The following is a 24,895-nucleotide window of genomic DNA, read 5'->3' as shown; positions in this document are numbered from 1 at the left end:
ATTGTAGCTGGTGTTGTGCTCTCCAGCATTCCCTTTCACTCTTACATAAGGGGAGGGGGGGGGTTGTGTAACAATTGTGGGTACATTTTTATTTGGGATATGGCCTCACCTCCCAAACACTCCCCACTGAGCCAGAAAGGTCAGATCATCCACAGAGATCGCCCGGACAGGGGGGCGGACAGGGGATAGGGAGGCAGACGAGGGTAAGGGGGAGGGTGGTTGGCAGGGGTATGGGGGTGGACAGCGGGACAGGGGGTAGAGGGGTTGAAAGGGTATAGCTATGGGTGGACATGGGCTAGCTAGGAAGCAGACAAGGAGAAGGGTGCAGGGGATTGGACGCACACGACTGGGCTTGGTTTTCCCCATGCAAAAAGCAAAATAACATGTAGTGAGCAAAATAACATTTGAAATAGCCGATACGGCATATTATATTTTCCAAGGCAAGTTTGCACATACAATAGTGTCACAACTTCATGTCCTATACTTACGTAGATACCCTCTCGCTCCCTCTCTCTATGCTCCTTATCTCGCACACAGACACAAACACATGCGCTCACTTGCGCACACACCGTGATGCTCGAGAGATTATGATGAATTATGATGTGAGATCAGGTATGATTTATTAGTCTCTCTTTGTGTGTGTATGTGTGTGTTGTAGGGCCCTATTCTGTCAGTGGAACAATCTGCTCCTCATGGTATATAATCCAGACTACCACTCAGTTGCCTCTCGGGGATTACTACCAGATACAGCTCTCCTCGCACTGACACACAAACACACCCATGCGAGCACACACACACTCACTCTCATACAGCGCATTACTGTAAGATATTAATAGAACAAGACCACACCACCTTAACCCCAAGACAGTTTTCAAGGTGGTGGCATAACAAAAATGCATATGCACATGCACACACACATACACAAACAAACATCCGCAATCTATGTAAGTTTAAACTGGCAACAAGAACTCAACCAACACATGTTTGACTACAGCAACAGGTAGTGCAGGTAATGGACTGTGTATTTTTTGTGTATAAACTTGTGTGTTTTGGACTCTGCAATATTATAATTAATGTCTATGTATGGTGTTAAGGTCATTGCAAATGTCTGTTACTTAATGTGTGTTCAGTTGTTTGTGTACACTGAGCATCAGGCTGCCTCTCAGTGTCAATGCAGTTCTTCGGGAGCGGACGAGCGCATAGTCTGCAAATGCCAACATTGACACAGACAGAAAGGGAGAAAAAGAAACAGAGAGAGGGAGGTTGAGAGGGTGAGTGCGCAAGAGAGAACTGCAGCAGAACTGGATCAGATAGGTAGAGAGAAAGAAGAGGGGGGGGTGACTGTATGGATTCGACAAGGTTGGGGGAAACATTGATTTAAATGAGTGGACCCCCCAGAGAGGGAGAGACCCTCAAAGATAGTTCCGACCGGAATATCATGCTTTTTTCTTTGTATAAAATTGTTACCTAGAGAGGTTACCATTGGGGGTTCTGGTCCTTTCCAAAGAGCTACTTCCCTTCCCAATTTTCCCATATACCTATTTCTGAAAACAAGAGCACACAGAAAGAACCCAGGGCACCTATCGAGTGCGTCTTGGTGGAACAGGTGTTTTGTTGTGCAGCGATACGGTCCCTGTCCTGTCACTTCGTTGTGTAGACACATTTTCTGAACGGCGAAAGAGACCAGTGACGACCAGGAATGATCGAGATGAAGAACCTCAGCGGGTTTTTTCGGTTCTGCCTCACTCGGATGGAGTGGTTCTACCCATAAAGGATCTGAAGAGAATTAGCCAAAACCAAGCAGAGAACATGCTACATTTTGGCTAAAGAACCTTAGCAAGCAGAGGGGGAACTGGAAAAGCTCTGTACCAGAGCAGTTGGAGAAAGGGAACTTTAACTGGAACAAATAGGGATCATCACAAGGTAAGCAGCTGGATGATCAGACTGGCATTGATTGACACCTGTAATGGAATTAATTCACCACCTATTTCTTCAACAGCTGTCTAGTGCAGATTAGTTACCATGAAAATCTGACAATTGACATTTTGGATGTAGTCTACATTCTCTGTTAAAATAAGTTGTTGTACAGACCTACACGTTTATAATCAGGTTATGATAAACATGCATATTGTTCTGACAGCCGTAAAGAGTCAGAGAGGAGTCTAACAGAACAGTATCTCTGGTATGGTTCGATGCTGGCATCCTAGCAACTGTATTGAGCAACCTGCTGTTTATCTTGGACATAACGGATTGAAACTGGGGCAACATGCTTAAGCTGTTGTTAAACTGTTCTGAACCTGCATGGGTCTAATGGGAACACACAGACCATTGAGGAGGACAAAGCTTGAATTCATAGTCACATACAGGTACATATATCTAGGCTATTAATAAAGAGTCATTCTCCTCTCACTAAACAGTCTAGCCTAGACAATTATACTAGGAATTAATGTTTCAAAGGCAATCATTATCAGTAGCTGGAGAAATTAGATTCTTCCTGGGAGAAATATCCATTTTTTTGTATCTAGCCAAGTAAAATATATTGAACATTTATAACATTTAAAATAATTTCTCCCAGGAACATTATGGAGCTGTTTGATCCAAATATTTTGAGTAAATAACAGCATATGCTTGTTTTGTTTAGCTCCTTGAAAGATGAATAATCAAAATAAAGTTGATGTATCATGGATTTTTCCCCCACTATTAAAAGCAGAACGATAGCCTACTCATTTGCTATTACTGATATTTTATTTTATATTTATTTACAGTATTTCTATTATTATTATTATTACTCACTCACCACTATTTCATTCGATCACTGAAATAAGCAAATGGCAAACGTCAGAAGTTTAAATTAAGTACCTGAAAATATCTTGTACCAGCACTATATGCACAATTGCGTCCAGTAATGCACACGTTTTGAGGTCCAATCATATAGTGCACGCATACTCATAATTGTGTCTATTCCTAGGAGTCAGCTGGTCTGAATGGGGATTCAGTTCAAATCAATATCAGAAATAGCCATGCTTCCATTTAGTCATTTATTGTACTTTTTAGTTTTAGTTGATCATCTGGTGAAAATGTATGATTACTGAATCACTGTATAGATTGAGATCAACAAGTTGGTTTATTTGGAGTGTATTTGATTCAGGGCTATGAGCCTTTTCTGGATGTCTTTCATTTACAGTTGCATTTGCAATAACACATTTTACATAATGATTACTAGTTCAAATAGACAAGTATTTACTTGACAGGTTTTTCAGATACTCGCAAACGTAAGTGGAATTCATTACATACAGCTACAAAATATTTGAGACCTTCACAGAAGTTAAAATGTCTGTTTCTGTTTCATACAATTAACATTTAATGAGTGGGCCACTTCACATTTCACCATATTCAATAGAACTTGTAGGTGTTTTTTTGGACAGTTAAATTAGCGTGTGTCTGTTACTGTCTGTCATCACCACCATCTGACACCCTATCAAGACCAGTGCTGTGCTCTCTTTCCCTCTTAATCTACAGCAATAGCAGCACACACATGTAAACCCCCTTCCGCCTTTCTCCCTACCTCCCGTTTCAGTTTCTGCCCCAAACCTGCCAGTTTCCAACACCAGCCAGCCAGTCACAAGCCTCCGAGCACCTTGGCGTGAACACCTTCCTAACGAACCAATCAGGTTTCTGTGCAAGGCGGTGGAAAACCCAATCAATTAGACAATGATACTTCCAAGCTATGAACTATGGGCGCACCTGGATTGTACAATATTTGGACCCTATTCAGTCCCGCTTGTAATGGCGTTCAGCTTATAAAAAGGGTGTCATGTTAGTCACATTACACCTAATCTCTTTCCCAGACACTTCTGGGAAAGAGAAGTCTGGTGGACCAACACATCAAACTTGGCCTTCATTAGTTAGGGTTAGATTTAAAATAAGTTTAGGAAGATAAACTGTAGAAATGGGCAGGGTTTAGCAATAATTAGGACTTTTGGACTGTTAAGTAGTGACGATGACAAATACTTTAGTCCGTAAGGTCACTACCATAGAAGTCTATGGTCACTCCCACTGTGGCCAACTTTGAATGGTTGATATTCCCAGGCTTATAAACACAGCAAAAAAAGAAACGTCCTCACTGTCAACTGCGTTTATTTTCAGCAAATTTTTACATTTGTAAATATTTGTATGAACTCAACAACAGACATAAACTGAACAAGTTCCACAGACATGTGACTGACAAATGGAAAAATGTGTCCCTGAACAAAGAGGGGGTCAATATCAAAAGTAAGTCATTATCTGGTGTGGCCAACAGCTGCATTAAGTACTGCAGTCCATCTCCTCCTCATGGACTGCACCAGATTTGCCAGTTCTTGCTGTGAGATGTTACCCCACTCTTCCACCAAGGCACCTGCAAGTTCCAGGACATTTCTGGGGGGAATGACCTTAGCCCTAACCCACCGATCCAACAGGTCCCAGACGTGCTCAATGGGATTGAGATCCGGGCTCTTCGCTGGCCATGGCAGAACACTGACATTCCTTTCTTGCAGGAAATCACGTACAGAACGAGCAGTATGGCTGGTGGCATTGTCATGCTGGAGGGTCATTTCAGGATGAGCCAGCACGAAGGATACCAAATGAGGGAGGATGCGTTCAGCGTTGAGATTGCCTACATTGACAACAAGCTCAGTCCGATGATGCTGTGACACACCGCCACAGACCATGACAGAGCCTCCATCTCCAAATCGATCCCGCTCCAGAGTACAGGCCTCAGTGTAACGCTCATTCCTTCGACGAGAAACGCGACTCCGACCATCACCCCTGGTGAGACAAAACCGCGACTCGTCTGTGAAGAGCACTTTTTGCCAGTTCTGTCTGGTCCAGTGATGGTGGGTTTGTGCCCATAGGCGACGTTGTTGCCGGTGATGTCTGGTGAGGACCTGCCTTACATATTTGTATGCTGTTCTTTGTATGACATTTTAATATTTGATTATTAACCAATGATATTAGGCCACTCCTGGCCATGATTACAGACACCTGTGTCTTTTGACACTATATAAACGAGTCATCCCGCAGTGTTTGTGATTATACCCTGATGAAGACAGCTTGGCTGTCGAAATGTTGGTATTACATTTTTGCATCTGAGCTCCAAGAGTGTGCGGCTTTCTTTTATTTTCGAGGACCTGCCTTACAACAGGCCTACAAGCCCTCAGTCCAGCCTCTCAGCCCATTGCGGACAGTCTGAGCACTGATGGAGGGACTGTGCGTTCCTGGTGTAACTCGGACAGTTGTTGCCATCCCGTACCTGTCGCGCAGGTGTGATGTTCGGATGTACCGCTCCAGTGCAGGTGTTACACATGGTCTGCCAATGCGAGGACGTTCAGCTGTCCGTCCTGTCTCCCTTTAGCGCTGTCTTAGGCATCTCACAGTACAGACATTGCAATGTATTGCCCTGGACACATCTGCAGTCCTCGTGCCTCCTTGCAGCATGCCTAAGGCACGTTCACGCAGATGAGCAGGGACTCTGGGCATTTGTCTTTGTGTTTTTCAGAGTCAGTAGTAAGGTCTCTTTAGTGTTCTAATTTTTTCATAACTGTGACCTTAATTGCCGACCGTCTGTAAGCTGTTAGTATCTTAACCACCGTTCCACATGTGCATGTTCATTAATTGTTTATGGTTCATTGAACAAGCATGGGAAACAGTGTTCAAACCTTTTACAATGAAGATCTGTGCTGTTAATTCGTAAAAATCCAAATATCTTTGAAAGGCGGTCCAGAAAAAGGCACGTGTCTTTTTTTTGCTGAGTTTGTGCTGTGTATTCAATAGCCTGCGGACAACGTTACACCAATAAACACTTACCTTGAACCCCCAACCTAAAGAAATTGAAAGTTTCTTTCTTCTGGAGCCAAGATACATGTTCCCCAGTGCACAAACATGCACACAACAAACATTTGCCATACCGTGCAATGCTGAGCCCAGTCGTGTCATTGACACATTCACCCACTCCCCTGCTGAAAGATCAGCCACAAAATATTGGCACCATTGTAACAGGTTGTAATCAATCTCTGGTCTCCACCATGGGAACAGAAGAGGAATATCTGGTGTGGTAGTCTCAGGTTGGACTACTCCAAATCAACTTGGTTCTGACACACACACACACAAACACAAGCTTTGCAGGTCCATCAACCCATATTATGGAACAACTCCATATTAATGCCAATAATTTTGGAGTGACGTGTTCGAGCAGGTGTGCACATTGAACATTACACAGCTCTGTGAATAGTGTAGGTTGTCCATGAGCTGCAGGACCAATGGTTCTTGCCTCTCTACCTGCTGAAGGAACTGCATGTTGGTTCCAAGCTTAAAAGTAACAACAAAGAAAGTTAGTAGGTCTGTTCGGAAATGCCTTTGTCACACAATCTGGATAAAGGCTTATCTGTGCTGTGCCAGAAACTCTACAGTACATGAGAAGATGGGTAACTCCATTCAATTAGTATATTCCTCTTTCATTTACAAATCTTATGTGACTGAGACATGGCTGTATCTCGGGGGATGTGTATTTAGCTGAGCTCGCTAGCAATTACTTTGAAGTCACCAAAATGATTAGAAATAACGATTGAGTTAGCTACAGTATGTAATCTACTTCAACGCTTAACTACTACAAACTAATTTAAATTACAATAAAGGTCTGTTTTTCACTGTCCAGTGGCAGCACAATACAGGACATTTGATTTGCAAACTCATTACATGATCCGTGTCATGTTAGCAACACTAAAAAAGTACTTCCGGGTCAGGAATTTCAGTGATTCATGATAAAAAACAGTTGTGCCCTTGTATATGTAGTGGACATTTCCTGTATTTACCTAATCATGAGAACAAACCACATACAAGTCAGAGTTATCATAAAGTTCATCTTTAATTATATGAGCTCCATCACAACCCTGTGACTCTCAGATCAATTCAGTGTCTATAAATGAATTCTCTGAGAGTGCTTACAAAACAGTTCTGAGTATAATTTATAGCCAAGACACACCCATCTCAACTCACATGACGAATAACAGATTTTAGGAATATTACAAAGGAAGACTACTTGAGAGAGGAGTAATTCCATAGCCAGACAGCATTAGCTATAAATTATCGTTCAGTTTGCTCTTCTAAAACGAGGTTCTACTTCTCGTTCTTGGTACAACATAGTACCATTAGGATATATATCAATTGTCATTTTAGACACTCCCATTCTGGACAAGGTCACGGAGACACAGTGACTGGCACACAGACATTGTGGAGCCAAGAGATAATTGGTTCCACCCCAATCATCCTTTCACATGGTTTAAAAGATATGTTTACATATGAAGACATGTTTGACCTCTCCCCTCTCTACGGCCCAACTAACTGACCCCATGACAGAGAAAGGATAACTGCAAATGGCCACCACTATAGTACAACAAGATACATTCTATTTGAGAAGTAACTCACAAGCATATAATGAAAATAAAACATCTTATCTATGTTACCCACCTATTCTGATTAATCCCCAACATATATTTGCTTAAAGCAGGAACTATTCTGGGTGCAGCAGTAAAAGTATGTGAATACTCAGTAGGGTCTGTAGAATGTACACATGGTGTCATTTCATGGAGCTCTGAATAATACTAATAATCTGAGTGTTGCTGACATTTTACTCCACCCATTCCACTGGCGGCTGCATCACATCACGCGCACTTGCTGCACTACAGAAAACCTGCTAACCAAACAGTGCAGGGCATGCTCACTATATTAAAGGGCAACTACACTCAAATCTAAGTTTCTTAGACCTCAAAAGTCATCCCCTGATGTGGTTTAAGCATTGTTGTAAACAAATAATCAAATTTAGTTGTTTTTCTATTAAATGAGTGTGAAAGAAATGGGGTAAACCAGAAAAAATGGGGGAAGTCCGAAACCTGGATAAACAAAACCAAGAAAATGGAATTTGGGAAAAAAACAGAAGAAGGCAAACCTAAACAGATTTTAAAAGGTCCTCCCAAAGTTTTTTTGCTGTGCATGACTGCACTTTAGTGTGAGTCATCCTGCAGCACAGCATTTTAGAGGACGTTGAGGTCAGGTCCAATATTGACTATTTACCCAAGAGGGAAAGGGGTTGTGCCATGCTAGAAATGTTTTTGTGAAATATAACATATACAATTTTGCAGACACTTTTATCCAAAGCGACTTAGTCATGCGTAAATACATTTTCATGTATGTGTGGTCCGTGAATCGAACCCAATGTCATGGCGTTGCAATGCACTACCAAGATGCATAACAGGGTTAAGAATGATTTGTGAAGCCTCAATTTAACATAATTTATAAGGCCTTTATTAAGCGGTGCAATTGCCACCTTTTATAAAGCACATGTTTATGTCATATTTGACAAAGTGGGTTAAATCACACAGTTATGCAACATTTATGAACCCTTTAAAGCATGGCATACAGTTATAGATTTGTAACACGTATGTAGTATTCATGAAGACTTTATGAAGCCTCTATAAGCTGCACGCAATTTAAAGTGGGACCCATTATTCTTTTAAAAATTATTCAAGCACTGTCAAGTTGGTTGTTGATCATTGCTAGACAGACATTTTCAAGTCTTTCCATAGATTTTCAAGATGATTTACGTCAAAACTGTAACTAGACCACTCCAATGCAGTGGTTAGAGCATTGGGCCAGTAATCGAATGGTTGCTAGATTGAATCTCCGAGACAAGGTAAAAAATCTGTCGTTCTGCCCCTGTTACAGTTTCAATTCAAAATCAACTGAATATATTTTTGTCTCACCCTTCTACACACAATATCTAACTCCATAATAACAAAATGAAAACATGAGTTTAGAATTTTTTTTCACATTTATTGAAAACTATCTAATTTCTAAAATATCTAATTTCCATAAGTATTCACACCCCTGATTCAGTACATGTTAGAATCACCTTTGGCAGCGATGACAGCTGTGAGTCTTTCTGGGTAAGTCTTTAAGAGATCTACACACCTGGATAGTACAATATTTGCACACGATTCTTTATCATTTCTGTCAAATTGGTTATTGATCATTGCTCGGCAGCTATTTTTAAGTCTTGCCATCGATTTGAAGCCAAATTAAGTAAAAACTGTATGTAAGCCACTCAGGAACATTCAATGTCGTCTTGGTACGATACTCCAGTGTATATTTGGCCTTGTTTTGGTTATTGTCCTGCTGAAAGGTGAATTTGCCTCTCAGTGTAAATTGGAAAGCAGACTGAACCAGATTTACCTTGAGGATTTTACCTGTGCTTAGCTCTATTCCATTTAACTCCCTAGTCCTTGCTGATGACAAGCATACCATACCATGCTTGAAAATAAGAAAAGCGGTACATAGTGATATGTTGTGTTGGATTTGCCCCAAATATAATGCCTTGAATTCAGGACATAAATGTAATTTATTTGCCAAATTTTTCAGATTAGTAGCAAACAAGATGCATGTTTTGGAATATTTTTTTTCCATACAGGCTTCCTTCTTTTTAGTCTGTCATATAGGTTAGTATTGTGGAGTAACTACAATATTATTGATCCATCCTCAGTTGTCTCGAATCATAAGTATTTGCCTCTCAGTGCCTCTCTTAAACTCTGCAACTGTTTTAAAGTCCCCATCGGGATATTCCTGTGAGTTAGGAAGGATGCCTGTATCTTTGTAGTGACTGGGTGTATTAAAACCTCTTAGGGTTTGCGAACCGCTAGCGGGACACCTGTCGACAACATCCGGTGAAATTGGAGAGTGCAAAATTCCAATTACAGCGTCGTAATATTAAATATTCATGAACATATAAGACACTTGTATAATTTAAAAGCCTAACTTCTTGTTAATCCAACTGCGTTGTAATATTTCAAAAAGGACTACCATGCGATTATCTGTGGACAGATAATCCCACATCAAAATATTTTTTCTGTAATATGATCTAAAATAAGGACGAGCGACAACAAGGTTCTAGCTCCAGCCTGTTTATTAACCTAACCCTCGCATATCGCACATAGGTACGGATCCCCCCAAGGGACATCCTACTACATCTTCCCCTTTCCCATGAACAAGAACTCAACATGCATAACCACTGAAGCATAACTGAAATGCAATTTGGAAACCAGTATTATTCTCTAACATGCTACTTCCCATCCTGAAACAGTATGAAAGCATTAAATCACACAGTATGAACATTAACTTAGATACAGTCACTTTTTGCTGGGTACGGTCCCCAACAGTATGTTTTCTCTTCACGTAACATAGTCTTTCAGCCACTCTGGTGGCTTCACATCCCTTTTTAGGCGCAATTGTGACTCTGTGAGCATTCTCTCTCCTTCACCCTCTTTTTGTGCATTTTCTGTGGCCTCAGTCTTTGTGGCTGGTAGATCTGGAAGAGCTCTAAGGTGTGTTTTGTTCCTTCATACCTCTTCCGAGCCTGTGTCCACCACATAGGAGCATGGGGCATCCGCTTTCCTCAGCACTATTGCTTGTGTACCACCACCCCACCTGTAGCACGCGCTCCAGCAGGTTATTCTCTCTGGTCACCCCCAAAACCAATTCTTTCTTTGGCCGCCTCTCCTTCCAGTTCTCTGCTGAAAATGACTGGAACGAACTACAAAAATCTCTGAAACTGAAAACACTTATCTCCCTCACTAGCTTTAAAAGCACCAGCTGTCAGAGCAGCTGTAATGAATTTCCTCCTCTTCTTCCGAAGAGGAGAGGCGAGAAGGATCGGAGGACCAATATGCGGCGTGGTAAGTGTCCATGGTTCTTTTTAATACGTTAAGGTACACATGAACAACTGACTACAAAAACAAGAAATGTGAAAACTCAAAACAGCCCTGAGGGGCTCTGGCGCCTCTGGGCTGAGGGGCTCCGGCAGCGGCGCCGGACAGGCGGGAGGCTCCGGCAGCGACGCCGGACAGGCGGGAGGCTCCGGCAGCGGCGCCGGACAGGCGGGAGGCTCCGGCAGCGGCGCCGGACAGGCGGGAGGCTCCGGCAGCGGTGCCGGACAGGCGGGACGCTCCGGCAGCGGCGCCGGACAGGCGGGAGGATCCGGCAGCGGTGCCGGACAGGCGGGACGCTCCGGCAGCGGCGCCGGACAGGCGGGAGGCTCCGGCAGCGGCGCCGGACAGGCGGGAGGCTCCGGCATCAGCGCCGGACAGGCGGGACGCTCCGGCAGCGGCGCCGGACAGGCGGGAGGCTCCGGCAGGGAGGAGACAGAGAGACAGCCTGGTGCGTGGGGCTGCCACAGGAACCACCAAGCTGGGGAGACCTTCAGGAGGCTTGGTGTTAGGAGGAGCCTGAAAGCCCGGGCTGTGGGGGAGCACTGGAGCTCTGGTGCGCAACCTTGGCACCACTTCCCCAGGCTGGACAACTACTCTAGCCCGGACCCTCCAGAGTGCAGGCACAGGTTGAACCGGGCTGTGGGTAAGCACGGGAGATCTAGTGCTTACTACACGCACCTCTCCCTTAGGCTCCACTCCCACATTTGCCCGGCACAAGCGGAGCACAGGCAGAGGACGCACTGCACCCTCCCAGCGCCCTGGAGACACAGCACGCAGAGCCGGCGCAGGATAACCTGGACCAAAACTGCGTACCGGCGACCAGACCCGCTGAGCAGGCACCATACGCCCTGGCTCAATGCCCACACTCGCATGGCACTTTCGGGGGGCTGCCCTATAGCGCACCGGGCTATGGGCACGCACTGGTGACACCGTGCTCTTAATCGCATAACACGGTGCCTGACCAGTAATGCGCTGCTTAGCATAAGCACGAGGAGTGAGCTCAGGTCTGCTACCTGGCTTAGTACTACACCTCGTGTGCCCCCCAAAAAATTGGGGCTGCCTCTCGTACCTGTCGCACTGCCGTGCTGGCTCCTCATATTGCCGGCTCCTCTCTCCGGCTGCCTCTGCTCTCCTAGCTGCCTCCACCTGTTCCCATGGAAGGCGATCCTTTCCCGCCAGGATCTCCTCCCAGGTGTAGCAACCCTTGCCGTCCAATACATCCTCCCATGTCCATTCCTCCTGTGATGCTGGCCGCTGTCATCGCTGCTGTTTTTTACCACACCGCTCGGTCCTTGGTGGGTGGGTGATTCTGTAATGAATTTCCTCCTCTTCTTCCGAAGAGGAGAGGCGAGAAGGATCGGAGGACCAATATGCGGCGTGGTAAGTGTCCATGGTTCTTTTTAATACGTTAAGGCACACATGAACAACTGACTACAAAAACAAGAAATGTGAAAACTCAAAACAGTCCTATCTGGTGCAATCACAGAGACAGGAACAATCACCCACAAACACACAGTGAAACCCAGGCTACCTAAGTATGATTCTCAATCAGAGACAACTAATGACACCTGCCTCTGATTGAGAACCATACTAGGCTGAAACATAGAAATTCCCAAAACCTAGAAAAACAAACGTAGACTGCCCTCCCAACTCACGCCCTGACCATACTAACTAAATACAAAACACAGGAAATAAAGGTCAGAACGTGACAGCAGCTCACAGATTACTGCACCTGTACTTTCCCTACTGTATTTATTTATTTATTTTGCTCCTTTGCACCCCATTATTTTTATTTGTACTTTGCACATTCTTCTACAGCAAATCTACCATTCCAGTGTTTTACTTGCTATATTGTATTTACTTTGCCACCATGGCCTTTTTTTTGCCTTTACCTCCCTTATCTCACCTCATTTGCTCACATTGTATATAGACTTGTTTATACTGTATTATTGACTGTATGTTTGTTTTACTCCATGTATAACTCTGTGTCGTTGTATGTGTCGAACTGCTTTGCTTTATCTTGGCCAGGTCGCAATTGTAAATGAGAACTTGTTCTCAACTTGCCTACATGGTTAAATAAAGGTGAAATAAATAAATAAATAAAAGTGTCTTTGAGTTCGTAATCGACACACGTTGACCTTCGGTCAGCTCTGGCCTCTTCGTAGCACGGTGTCTCTGATTAAAGTCTCCAGTGTGCGTTTGTTTCAGCCGTTTGTTCCTCTCAGCGAAGGCCTTCCTGTTAGGCCATCGGGGTTGAAGCTGAGCCGGCAAGACAGGCCATGGGGAACGCAGCCTTCTGCCCATCTGGAGCTCGGCAGGCGACGGCCCATGATGCAGTGGTGTAACTCTGTAAGATAACAGAGCCCTGTATGGATCCTTGTTCTTTTTCAGCAGTCCCTTGACTGTTTTCACAGCTCTCTCTGCCTCACCATTACTCTGTGCATGGTAGGGGCTACTGGCTTCACACTACTGGTGTGAAGTCATATTCTGCGGCAAAAGCAGGGGGAGCGTTATCTGTAACCAGGACCTCAGCGATCCCTTGCCTGGAAAAAAAATACTTTAATCCATTGATAACACCAGCTGATGTGGTTATGGGTGTCTTTGCTATTTCAATGTATCTTGAGTAGTAATCTACCACTAGCAGATAAGTGTCATTTTGCCAATAGAACATATCTGCCCCTGCCTTTTGCCATGGCCGTTTAGGCAGCTCCGTTGCCATCACTCTGTCTTGCATTTCTGGTTGTAGAGTTTCTGGGATAACTATCCGTTGTCCTTTCATGAGAAGGTCTCCATTACAGTGGAAGTCACTTTGGTGCACCCAATAGGGCTTCAGCAGCTAAGGTAGTTCCTCCTGCCTGGGCCATCCCCTTTTGCACTGCTGCACTATTCAATTCAATTCAAGGGGGTTATTGGCATGGGAAACATGTGTTAACATTGCCAAAGCAAGTGAGGTAGACAACATACAAAGTGAATATATAAAGTGAAAAACAACAAAAATTAACAGTAAACATTACACATACAACAGTTTCAAAACAGTAAAGACATTACATATGTCATATTATATATATATATATATATATATATATATATATATATATATATATATATATATACAATGTACAAATAGTTAAAGGACACAAGATAAAATAAATAAGCATAAATATGGGTTGTATTTACAATGGTGTTTGTTCTTCACTGGTTGCCCTTTTCTCGTGGCAACAGGTCACAAATCTTGCTGCTGTGATGGCACACTGTGGAATTTCACCCAGTAGATATGGGAGTTTTTCAAAATTGGATATGTTTTCGAATTCTTTGTGGATCTGTGTGATCTGGGGGAAATATGTCTCTCTAATATGGTCATACATTGGGCAGGAGGTTAGGAAGTGCAGCTCAGTTTCCACCTCATTTTGTGGGCAGTGAGCACATAGCCTGTCTTCTCTTGAGAGCCATGTCTGCCTACGGCGGCCTTTCTCAATAGCAAGGCTATGCTCACTGAGTCTGTACATAGTCAAAGCTTTCCTTAATTTTGGGTCAGTCACAGTGGTCAGGTATTCTGCCACTGTGTACTCTCTGTGTAGGGCCAAATAGCATTCTAGTTTGCTCTGCCGGCAGATGTGGTCTCGTTGTTGCTCCTCTGCAATCTGCTGCTGTTTGGTCTGAGATGCAGGTAGGCTGTCCCTTATTGCATTAATGGACACCTGTACCTCACCCTCTAGACATTGCTCCTCCTCTGATTATGGACGTTTAATTGGGGCCCTTGAGAGTGCATCCGCTGTGATCAGTGCCTTCCCTGGCACATACACCATCTTGTAGGTGAACCTCAGTAATCTGAGGCGGAAGCGCAGAACTCTGGGAGGCAAGTCGTCCAGTGCTTTTGTCCCTAACAGAGTCAACAGTGGTTTGTGGTCAGTCTCTGCTGTAAACTGCAGGCCAACAAGGTATTGGCTGAGCCTTTCACATGCCTATGTGATAGCCAACGCCTCTTTCTCCACTTGAGCATACCTTTGCTCTGTGTCGGATAAGCTTCGGGAGATGTATGCTATTAGACGCCACTCCATGTTATCCTGAATCTGTGCGAGGACCGCCCCTAGCCCAAAGGATGATGCATCGAATGATACTTTTGTCTTAGCGTGGGGACGGTACTGGGCCAGCACTCTCTGTGAGGCCAGGTCTCCTTTGACTTTGTCAAACGCGACCTGTTGCATGTGACCCCATGACCAGTCATTCTCTTTGGCTAGTAAGTCTCTCAGAGGTTTGGTTGTATCTGAGAACTGTGGGAGGAACTTACCCACATATGTGGCCATGCCTAAGAAGGTCCTGACTTCAGCCACATTCTGGGGTCTGGGCATATTTGTGATGGTGCTGATCTTCTCCGGGTCCCACTCTATTCCAGCTGCACTGATTTTGTGTCCCAAGAACAAGACCTCTGACTGTGAAAAAGTGCATTTTTCATTGAGTGTCAGACCAGTCTCCTGGAGTCGGGTCAGAACTGCTGTGAGCCTTACATCATGTTCTGCTCTGTCCCTTCCGCACACGAGCACATTGTCCGCGTGGACTATGAGGCCACTCAGCCCATCCAACAGCTGGGACATGCGTCTTTGGAAATGCTCAGGATCGGAAGCGATTCCAAATGGCAAAACAGTAACGGCCAAACGGAATTTGTTCTGAACTGACTTGGCTAGTTAAATAAAGATAAAATTAATAAAAATGAAATGCTTCACGATGGGAACCACACATGCGAAGATCATCCGTTCACCTACTCTGCGTCTCACTAAGACACGGAAGTTGGAACCAAAACTCTAAAATTTGGACTCCAGACCAATGGACAGATTTCAACCAGTCTAATGTCCACCGCTTGTGTTTCTTGGACCAAGCAAGTCTCTTCTTATGTCCTTTAGTAGTGGTTTCTTTGCAGCAATTCGACCATGAAGGCCTGATTCACGCAGTTTCCTCTGAACAGTTGATGTTGAGATCTGTCTATTACTTAAACTCTAAAGCATTTATTTGGGTTGCTATTTCTGAGGCTGGTAACTCCAATGAATTTATGGTCTGCAGCAGAGGTAACTCTGGATCTTCCTTTCCTATGGCGGTCCTCATGAGAGCCCGTTTCATCATAGTGATTGGATTTTGTGACTGCACTTTACTGTCATCATTGGCAGCTCTATGGTGAGAAACATATCGGATCCCGGCGTAAAAACCTTGTGCTTTCTCAGAGGATGATTTCCTAGAGGATGATTACATTACGAGGCTGCTTCCTACCATTCTACGACAGCTGCGGGGGCTGATGCTGTCATAGTTCATGTGGGGTCAGATTACATTAGGAAGGCTAGCTCGGAACTGCTGAAACTGGATTTTAGAAAACTGAATCTAGCTTTAAAAGACTACAAAATAGGCAAATTATTTCAGGCCCTGTACCATTGCTGGCTACGAAAGATTCTGCAGGCTACTGGCATTACACATCTGGCTAAAACAAAAGAGTGATTGTAATCTGAATAAAGGCCAAAATAATATTTGTAAAGACCAAAACATATATTTCTGAAATGCTAGGCAAGTTGTGCGCCTTCCCATGAAGGCCATAATATAGCCCTGCTAATAGCCACAATGGCACTGTACAACGTGACAGTGTGTGTTTTGAAAGAGTGTTTATATCATTATTTTATTAACAAAAGCATAAAGATGCTGATGAAGAAATACTGTACAGTATATGCTTTTACATTTGGATAATAAAGCATTTTGAATATAAGCCACCTGCATTTGTTTTATTAGGCTACTGTGCAGTCTGACAGGTAAACATAGCCTGCACTACATACTGTAATAAACATGGGGAAGTGCCTAATTCCTTACATAAGGGAGAGCATGCCATGTCCAGACTTTCTTTGTGACTTCAAGTTCTCTAACTCTGTCTTTAATGCTTTTTAGGGTTGCATCAGTCATGGACAGAAACTTCTAAGACACAATAATAATGATGAACAGCTGAAGGTTCATTGGTAAGCAACATTTGCCTTGGGATCCATCCCAGTTGGTATTCTGTGCCCACTCGTGGTATCTCGCTTCGGTTACACATCCTTGGAATAGCAGAACAGCATAACGCTATGCCTGGTGAGCAGTTGGTCAAGTTCTGTTGTCAGAAGAGGAATGGAAATGTCAGGGTGAACCGACGACCTGACGAACCCACCAGGTATGTTGACTCTGCCTGTCGGAGGTAAAGTTTCAGAGCTCACAGGTGTGTCTGGCATGGATTGTGACTCCATTACGTTCCTCACCCTCTTCAACGCGCCATTCTCCGCCTGACGCTCTGCCAATGCCGCCTGGCACTGGACCAATGCATCAGCTGTCGCCCGTATCTCTGCCCTCCAATAATGTTTCTCTTCTGCTGGTCTGCCTTCAATGACTCGATCTCGGTCTTCAAAGTTTGAATCTGATCCATGTGCACCTTCATCAGATGAGCAGAATGGTACTGCCCTAAGTAGCCATCGATTACAGTGGCCTATGATAGAAATGGTAAGTCAATTAAGAATTAAAAGTGACTCCAACACACATTCTGCGTACACATTAAGAATCTAGCAACCATGCATTTTTTTCCCGGTGCGGCCCTTTGTCCACTGATCTCCACGGATAGTTATCGGCATGTTTGTATGCTCTGCAAAAAACACATTCCTGTTTTTAGTACCCAATTGTTTTTAATTTTTTAATTAAACCTTTAGTTATTTATCGATTTTATTACACAGTATGCCTACACATTGATAGGCTATATATATATATATATTTTTAAAGTGATCCTCTCAGCACCGTCTCATTTTCTCGTGGTTAGGGTCCTAACCCTGGAACGGGTAGACCCATGGAAAGAGGATGGCTTGTTGAAAACAATGTTCATTTCGTCTATTCTCTTTGGTCTGTTCTCTTTGGTCTGTTCTCTTTGGTCTATTCTCTTTGGTCTGTTCTCTTTGGTCTGTTCTCTTTGGTCTGTTCTCTTTGGTCTGTTCTCTTTGGTCTGTTCTCTTTGGTCTGTTCTCTTTGGTCTGTTCTCTTTGGTCTTTTCTCTTTGGTCTGTTCTCTTTGGTCTGTTCTCTTTGGTCTGTTCTCTTTGGTCTGTTCTCTTTGGTCTGTTCTCTTTGGTCTGTTCTCTTTGGTCTGTTCTCTTTGGTCTGTTCTCTTTGGTCTGTTCTCTTTGGTCTGTTCTCTTTCGTCTGTTCTCTTTCGTCTGTTCTCTTTGGTCTGTTCTCTTTGGTCGCATATACTTTTCTTTAGATAAACAGATTGTTTTTGAATGGTAACTGTTTGTAGTTATTTTATTAACGAAAGCATGAAGATGTTGATGAAGAAATACTGTGCTGATGTTTTGAGTAGAAATGTAACACTTCAGAGTACTTAAGCATCAAATAAATTGCAGGTAGGGGGGATGTTCACACCTACAGTAGCCGAGCTTTAAATAGTCTATTGTCTTGCTAATCGGGCTACAAGTATTTGGAAAACAAAATCAAAATGCCACCAGCTGTCCATCACTGCTGTAAATAAAAACCATAGCATCTTGTTTACATCTTGTTTACATTCCTTATTATAACCACAATGTCACAAATAATTTGTATCTACCTTTCCAATTATTTTTAGAGTTTAGGATTAATAATATGGTGTTTGTATTCTAAGAAAAATGAAAAACCCTTTGGATTTCCAATAGGATGGAATGGAAAATATGACTCAACATGACGGTCGGGAGTACAGTACTGGTTTATTTAGCTAAAGAAGTGGCACGTGGGAGACCGGGGTTCAATTCCCTGGTGGGGAGGAAGGAGTAGGCTGTCCTTGTAAGTAAGAATTTGTTCTTAATTGACTTTCCTAGTTAAATAAAGGTTACACTAAGAGCCTAACATTTCTACACCCAAATTCTAGTCTAACCAATAACAAAACGGAGATTCAGTGAAAGTAAAAATCTCATTGATTTATCAAGACCTGTAATTCAGTGATCTTTATTCCCATAGTAATTTGTTATGGATCCATAACTAAATAAACATCGGCATTTTGAAAGAGTATTTTTACAATTGTATTAATTAAAGCATAAAGGTAGTGGGTTCGATCCCCGGGACCACCCATACGTAGAATGTATGCACACATGACTGTAAGTCGCTTTGGATAAAAGCGTCTGCTAAATGGCATATATTATTATTATATTATAATTGCATTGTTTGAACGTGCAGACTGGCACTAAGAACATAACAGCGGGAAGGTTTCCCTAGTCAGCGCCATTATTAGCGCAATGCCCCTTAAAGTGTTGCCAGTGTGGCGGCAACACTTTGAGGTGCATTGTACCCCCCCCCTTCCTCCTCCTCCCTTCCCCATGGGCCTGGTCAGTCTTCTGTGCACAGCACTGCGGCCCATCCCGTGCCCCCTGCCCTCGTGCCTTGAACCTTGCGCGCTTTCAGGGGATACAGCTGGAGAACTGCAAGGCAATCCCATTGTGCGGCACTCGGGAGCCATGACCAATATATATTGTCCTTCTAATAACAGGGTTAATAATATATCTGTGAGAATATCCAATGGGCTTTTATATACTCATTCATTCATAATAATATTAATAATAGCTTTGTTTAAAAAAATAACCATATTTGAGATAATTTTATTTTGAAATAATTTAAAATGAGCGAAGAAAAAGGCCATTCTTGAACATGGGGTGAGACGTTGTTACTAATTTGTAAATAAAGCCAGTTAGTTATAATGATTTATTTCTGTTTTTAGAGGGAGAGAAACCAAAAACCTACAGTCATCTCATGGATCTCCTACTCGAGGCCAGCACAGGTTTTGAACCAGCATCTGTAGCTACACAGCTTATGCGTTGTATAACATGACAGGTCGGGAGTGGCCTACAGTACTACAGTAAGAGCAAAATAATCCTAACAAAATAAAATAATAAAAACCAGTTTTAGTAAGTACTACTGAAGTCGTGCACAATTATCAGTTTCTATTTAGGTTTATGTCACCCATTCATTGTCACTTAGAGACACAGTAGGACCCAAAAGCATAATCAGTGCTCTAACTCCCCCTTGCTCTGGTCTGGAGCAATGAAGTGGTGACGCAGGGCACCATAGTAAACCCGCAGCATAACTCCATTTTTTGTAAGCAGAAACTCAAACAGGATGTACCCGTGACAAGAACCATTCAACTCTGGTCTGACCAATCAGAATACATGCTTCAAGATTGTTTTGATCACGCGGACTGGGAAATGTCCTTGGAAGCCTCAGGGAATAACATCAATTTATATGCTTACTTGGTGAGTGGGTTTATAAGGAAGTGCATTGAAGATGTTGAACACAATGTGACTATTAAAATCTACCCTAACCAGAAACCGTGGATAGATGGCGGCATTCAAGCAAAACTGAAAGTGCAAACCACCGCATTCAACCATGGAAAGATGTCGGGGAATATGGCCGAATATTAACAGTGTAGTTATTCCCTCCACAAGGCAATCAAACATGCAAAATGTTGGCATAGGGACAAAGTGTAGTCGCAATTCAACGGCTCAGACTCAAGAAGTATGTGGAAGGGTCTCCAGGCAATTACGGACTACAAAAAGAAAACCAGTTACATCATGGACACCGATGTCTTGCTTCCAGGCAAACAAAACACCTTTGCCCGCTTTGAGGATAATACAGTGCAAACGACGCGGCCCATGTGGCCGGTCTGAGTAAAACATTTAAATGCGTTAACCCTCAGAAGGCTGCTGGCCCAGGCAGCATCCCGAGCCGCGTCCTCATAGCATGCACCAGCTGGCTGGTGTGTTTACGGACATATTCAATTACTCCCTATCCCAGCCTGCTGTCCCCGCATGCTTCAAGATGGCCACCATTGTTCCTGTAGCAAAGAAGGCAAAGATAACTGAACTAAATGACTATTGCCCCATAGCACTCACTTCTGTTATCATGAAGTGTTTTGAGAGACTAGTCAATATCATCACTTCAGTGTGCATACTGCCTCAACAGGTCCACAGATGATGCAATTGCCTGCACACTGCTCTATCCCATCTGGACAAGAGGAATACCTACGTAAGAATGCTGCTCATTGACTACAGCTCAGCATTCAACACCATAGTACCCTCCAAGCTCATCATTAAGCTTGGGGCACTGGGTCTCAACCCCAGTCTGTGCAATTGGGTCCTGGACTTTGACGGGCCGCCCCCAGGTGGTGAAGGTAAGAAACAACATCTCCACTTCGCTGATCCTCAACACTGGAGCCCCACAAGGGTGCATGCTAAGCCCCCTCCTATACTCCCTGTTCACCCGTGACTGTGTGGCCAAGTACGCCTCAAACTCAATCATCAAGTTTGCAGATGACACAGTAGTGGGCTTGAATACCAACAACGACAAGACAGCCTACAGGGAAGAGTTGAGGGCACTCAGAGTGTGGTGTCAGGAAAACAACGTCTCACTCAACATAAACAAAACAAAGGAGATGAAGGTGGACTTCAGGAAACAGCATAGGTAGCACCCCCCCTAACCACATCAAGGGGACAGTAGTGGAGAAGGTGGAAAGTTAAAAAAAATGTTTTTTAAAGTTCCTCGGCATACACATCATGGACAAACTGAAATGGTCCACCCACACAGACAGTGTGAGGAAGAAGGAGCAAAAGCACCTCTTCAACCTCAGGGGGCTGAAGAAATTTGGCTTGCCACCTAAAACCCTCACAAACTTTTACAGATGCACAATTTAGAGCATCCCGTTGGGCTTTATCACTACAAGGTACGGCAACTACACCGCCATCAACCTCAAGGCTCTCCAGAGGGTGGTGGGGTCTGCACAATGCATCACTGGGGGCAAACTACCTGCCCTCCATGACACCTACAGCACTTGATATCACAGGAAGGCCAAAAGATCACCAAGGATAACAACCAACCGAGCCACTGCCTGCTCACCCCACTACCATCCAGAAGGGGAGGTCAGTACAGGTGCATCAAAGATGGAATACAATATCGCAACACCATCGATAACACAGAGAGGCTGCTGCCTACATACGGACTCAAATCATTGGCCACTTTAATAAATGGATCACGAGTCACTTTAAATAATGCCACTTCAATGTTTACATATCTTACATTACTCATCTCATATGTGTATATACTCTAATTTATGCCATCTATTGCATCTTGCCTATGCTGCTCGGCCATCGCTCATCCATATACAGTGCCTTGCGAAAGTATTCGGCCCCCTTGAACTTTGAGACCTTTTGCCACATTTCAGGCTTCAAACATAAAGATATAAAACTGTATTTTTTTGTGAAGAATCAACAACAAGTGGGACACAATCATGAAGTGGAACGAAATTTATTGGATTTTTTTTTTTAACAAATCAAAAACTGAAAAATTGGGCGTGCAAAATTATTCAGCCCCCTTAAGTTAATACTTTGTAGCGCCACCTTTTGCTGCGATTACAGCTGTAAGTCGCTTGGGGTATGTCTCTATCAGTTTTGCACATCGAGAGACTGACATTTTTTCCCATTCCTCCTTGCAAAACAGCTCGAGCTCAGTGAGGTTGGATGGAGAGCATTTGTGAACAGCAGTTTTCAGTTCTTTCCACAGATTCTCGATTGGATTCAGGTCTGGACTTTGACTTGGCCATTCTAACACCTGGATATGTTTATTTTTGACCCATTCCATTGTAGATTTTGCTTTATGTTTTGGATCATTTTCTTGTTGGAAGACATATCTCCGTCCCAGTCACAGGTCTTTTGCAGACTCCATCAGGTTTTCTTCCAGAATGGTCCTGTATTTGGCTCCATCCATCTTCCCATCAATTTTAACCATCTTCCCTGTCCCTGCTGAAGAAAATCAGGCCCAAACCATGATGCTGCCACCACCATGTTTGACAGTGGGGATGGTGTGTTCAGGGTGATGGGCTGTGTTGCTTTTACGCCAAACATAACGTTTTGCATTGTTGCCAAAAAGTTCAATTTTGGTTTCATCTGACCAGAGCACCTTCTTCCACATGTTTGGTGTGTCTCCCAGGTGGCTTGTGGCAAACTTTAAACAACACTTTTTATGGATATCTTTAAGAAATGGCTTTCTTCTTGCCACTCTTCCATAAAGGCCAGATTTGTGCAATATACGACTGATTGTTGTCCTATGGACAGAGTCTCCCACCTCAGCTGTAGATCTCTGCAGTTCATCCAGAGTGATCATGGGCCTCTTGGCTGCATCTCTGATCAGTCTTCTCCTTGTATGAGCTGAAAGTTTAGAGGGACGGCCAGGTCTTGGTAGAGTGGTCTGATACTCCTTCCATTTCAATATTATCGCTTGCACAGTGCTCCTTGGGATGTTTAAAGCTTGGGAAATCTTTTTGTATCCAAGTCCGGCTTTAAACTTCTTCACAACAGTATCTCGGACCTGCCTGGTGTGTTCCTTGTTCTTCATGATGCTCTCTGCGCTTTTAACGGACCTCTGAGACTATCACAGTGCAGCTGCATTTATACGGAGACTTGATAACACACAGGTGGATTGTATTTATCATCATTAGTCATTTAGGTCAACATTGGATCATTCAGAGATCCTCACTGAACTTCTGGAGAGAGTTTGCTGCACTGAAAGTAAAAGGGCTGAATAATTTTGCACGCCCAATTTTTGAAATATCCAATAAATGTCATTCCACTTCATGATTGTGTCCCACTTGTTGTTGATTCTTCACAAAAAAATACAGTTTTATATCTTTATGTTTGAAGCCTGAAATGTGGCAAAAGGTCGCAAAGTTCAAGAGGGCCGAATACTTTCGCAAGGCACTGTATGTGTTATGGCTTTACACCCCCTGCTATAATGTGGATAAAGAGTTACTTGTCTAACAGAACGCAGAGGGTGTTCTTTAATGGAAGCCTCTCAAACATTATTCAGGTAGAATAGGGAATTCCCAGAGTAGCTGTTTAGGCCCCTTACTTTTAAAAATCTTTACTAACAATATGCCGCCAGTGTGTGTATGTATGCGGATGACAACACTATACACGTCCGCTACTACAGCTACTGAAATGACTGCAACACTTAACAAGGAATTTGCAGTTCGTTTCGTAATGGGTAGCAAGGAATAAGGCTGAAATATTTCCAAAACTAAAAGCATTGTATTTGGGACAAATCATTTAACTAAACCCAAAACCTCAGCTACATCTCGTAATGAATAATGTGGGAATTCAGCAAATTGAGGTGACTAAACTGCTTGGAGTAACCCTGTATTATAAACTGTCACGGTGAAAACATATTGATACAACAGTAGCTTGATACAACAGTAGCTAAGTCTGTCCATAATGAAGTGCTGCTCTGCCTTCTTAACAATACTACCAACAAGGCAAGTCCTACAGACCCTAGTTTTGTCACACCTAGATTACTGTTCAGTAGTATGGTCAGGTGCCACGAAGAGGGACTTAGGAAAATTGCAGTTGTCTCAGAACAGGGCAGCACGGCTGGCCCTTACAAGTACACAGAGAGCTAACATTAATGACATGCATATCAATCTCTCATGGCTCAAAGTGGAAGAGATTGACTTCACCACTACTTGTTTTTGTAAGAGGTGTTGACAAGCTGAATGTGCCAAGCTGTCTGTTTTAAAGTACTTGCACACAGCTCGGACACCCATGCGTACTCCACAAGACATGCCACCAGAGGTTTCTTCACAGTCCCTAAGTCCCGAACAGACTGAACAGGCGCACAGTACTACATAGAGCCATGACTACATGGAACTCTATTCCATAGGTAATTGATGCAAGCAGTAGAATCAGAGGAAAAAACGGGTAAAATACACCTTATGGAACAACGGGGACTGTGAAGAGACCCACACAAAGGTACAGACTAGAGGTCAACCAATTAATCGGAATGGCCGATTAATTAGGGCCGATTTCAAGTTTTCATAATAATCGGAAATCGGTATATTCATTCAAATAGCACTTTCGTGCGTTTTTCCAGCAGCTCTTCGTTGTGCGTCAAGCATTGCGCTGTTTATGACTTCAAGCCTATCAACTCCTGAGATGAGACTGGTGTAACCGAAGTGAAATGGCTATCTAGTTAGTGCACGCTAATAGCATTTCAAATGTCACTCGCTCTGAGCCTTCTAGTAGTTGTTCCCCTTGCTCTGCATGGGTA

The 24,895-nt window shown here is 43.4% G+C and overlaps 1 protein-coding gene across 2 annotated transcripts in view; it reads left to right on the top strand.

Moving 5' to 3' along the window:
- Positions 1 to 898: 898 nt before the first annotated feature.
- Positions 899 to 24,895, top strand: part of LOC124037133 (ATP-sensitive inward rectifier potassium channel 12-like) — a 37,273-nt gene continuing 13,276 nt past the window's right edge. Inside the window, exon 1 of one of the 2 annotated variants that reach the window (XM_046351793.1) lies at positions 899 to 1,009. The gene's annotated coding sequence lies outside the window, so the exon portion shown is untranslated. Of the gene's footprint in view, positions 1,010 to 1,263; positions 1,924 to 24,895 lie in introns of those variants that run through there. The other variant, XM_046351792.1, reaches the window with a different exon arrangement.

The sequence above is a fragment of the Oncorhynchus gorbuscha genome, linkage group LG06, assembly GCF_021184085.1.
Source record: "Oncorhynchus gorbuscha isolate QuinsamMale2020 ecotype Even-year linkage group LG06, OgorEven_v1.0, whole genome shotgun sequence".
NCBI lineage: Eukaryota > Metazoa > Chordata > Actinopteri > Salmoniformes > Salmonidae > Oncorhynchus > Oncorhynchus gorbuscha.
Note: the sequence above shows the minus strand (reverse complement) of the source record. Positions and strands in the feature narration are given on the sequence as shown.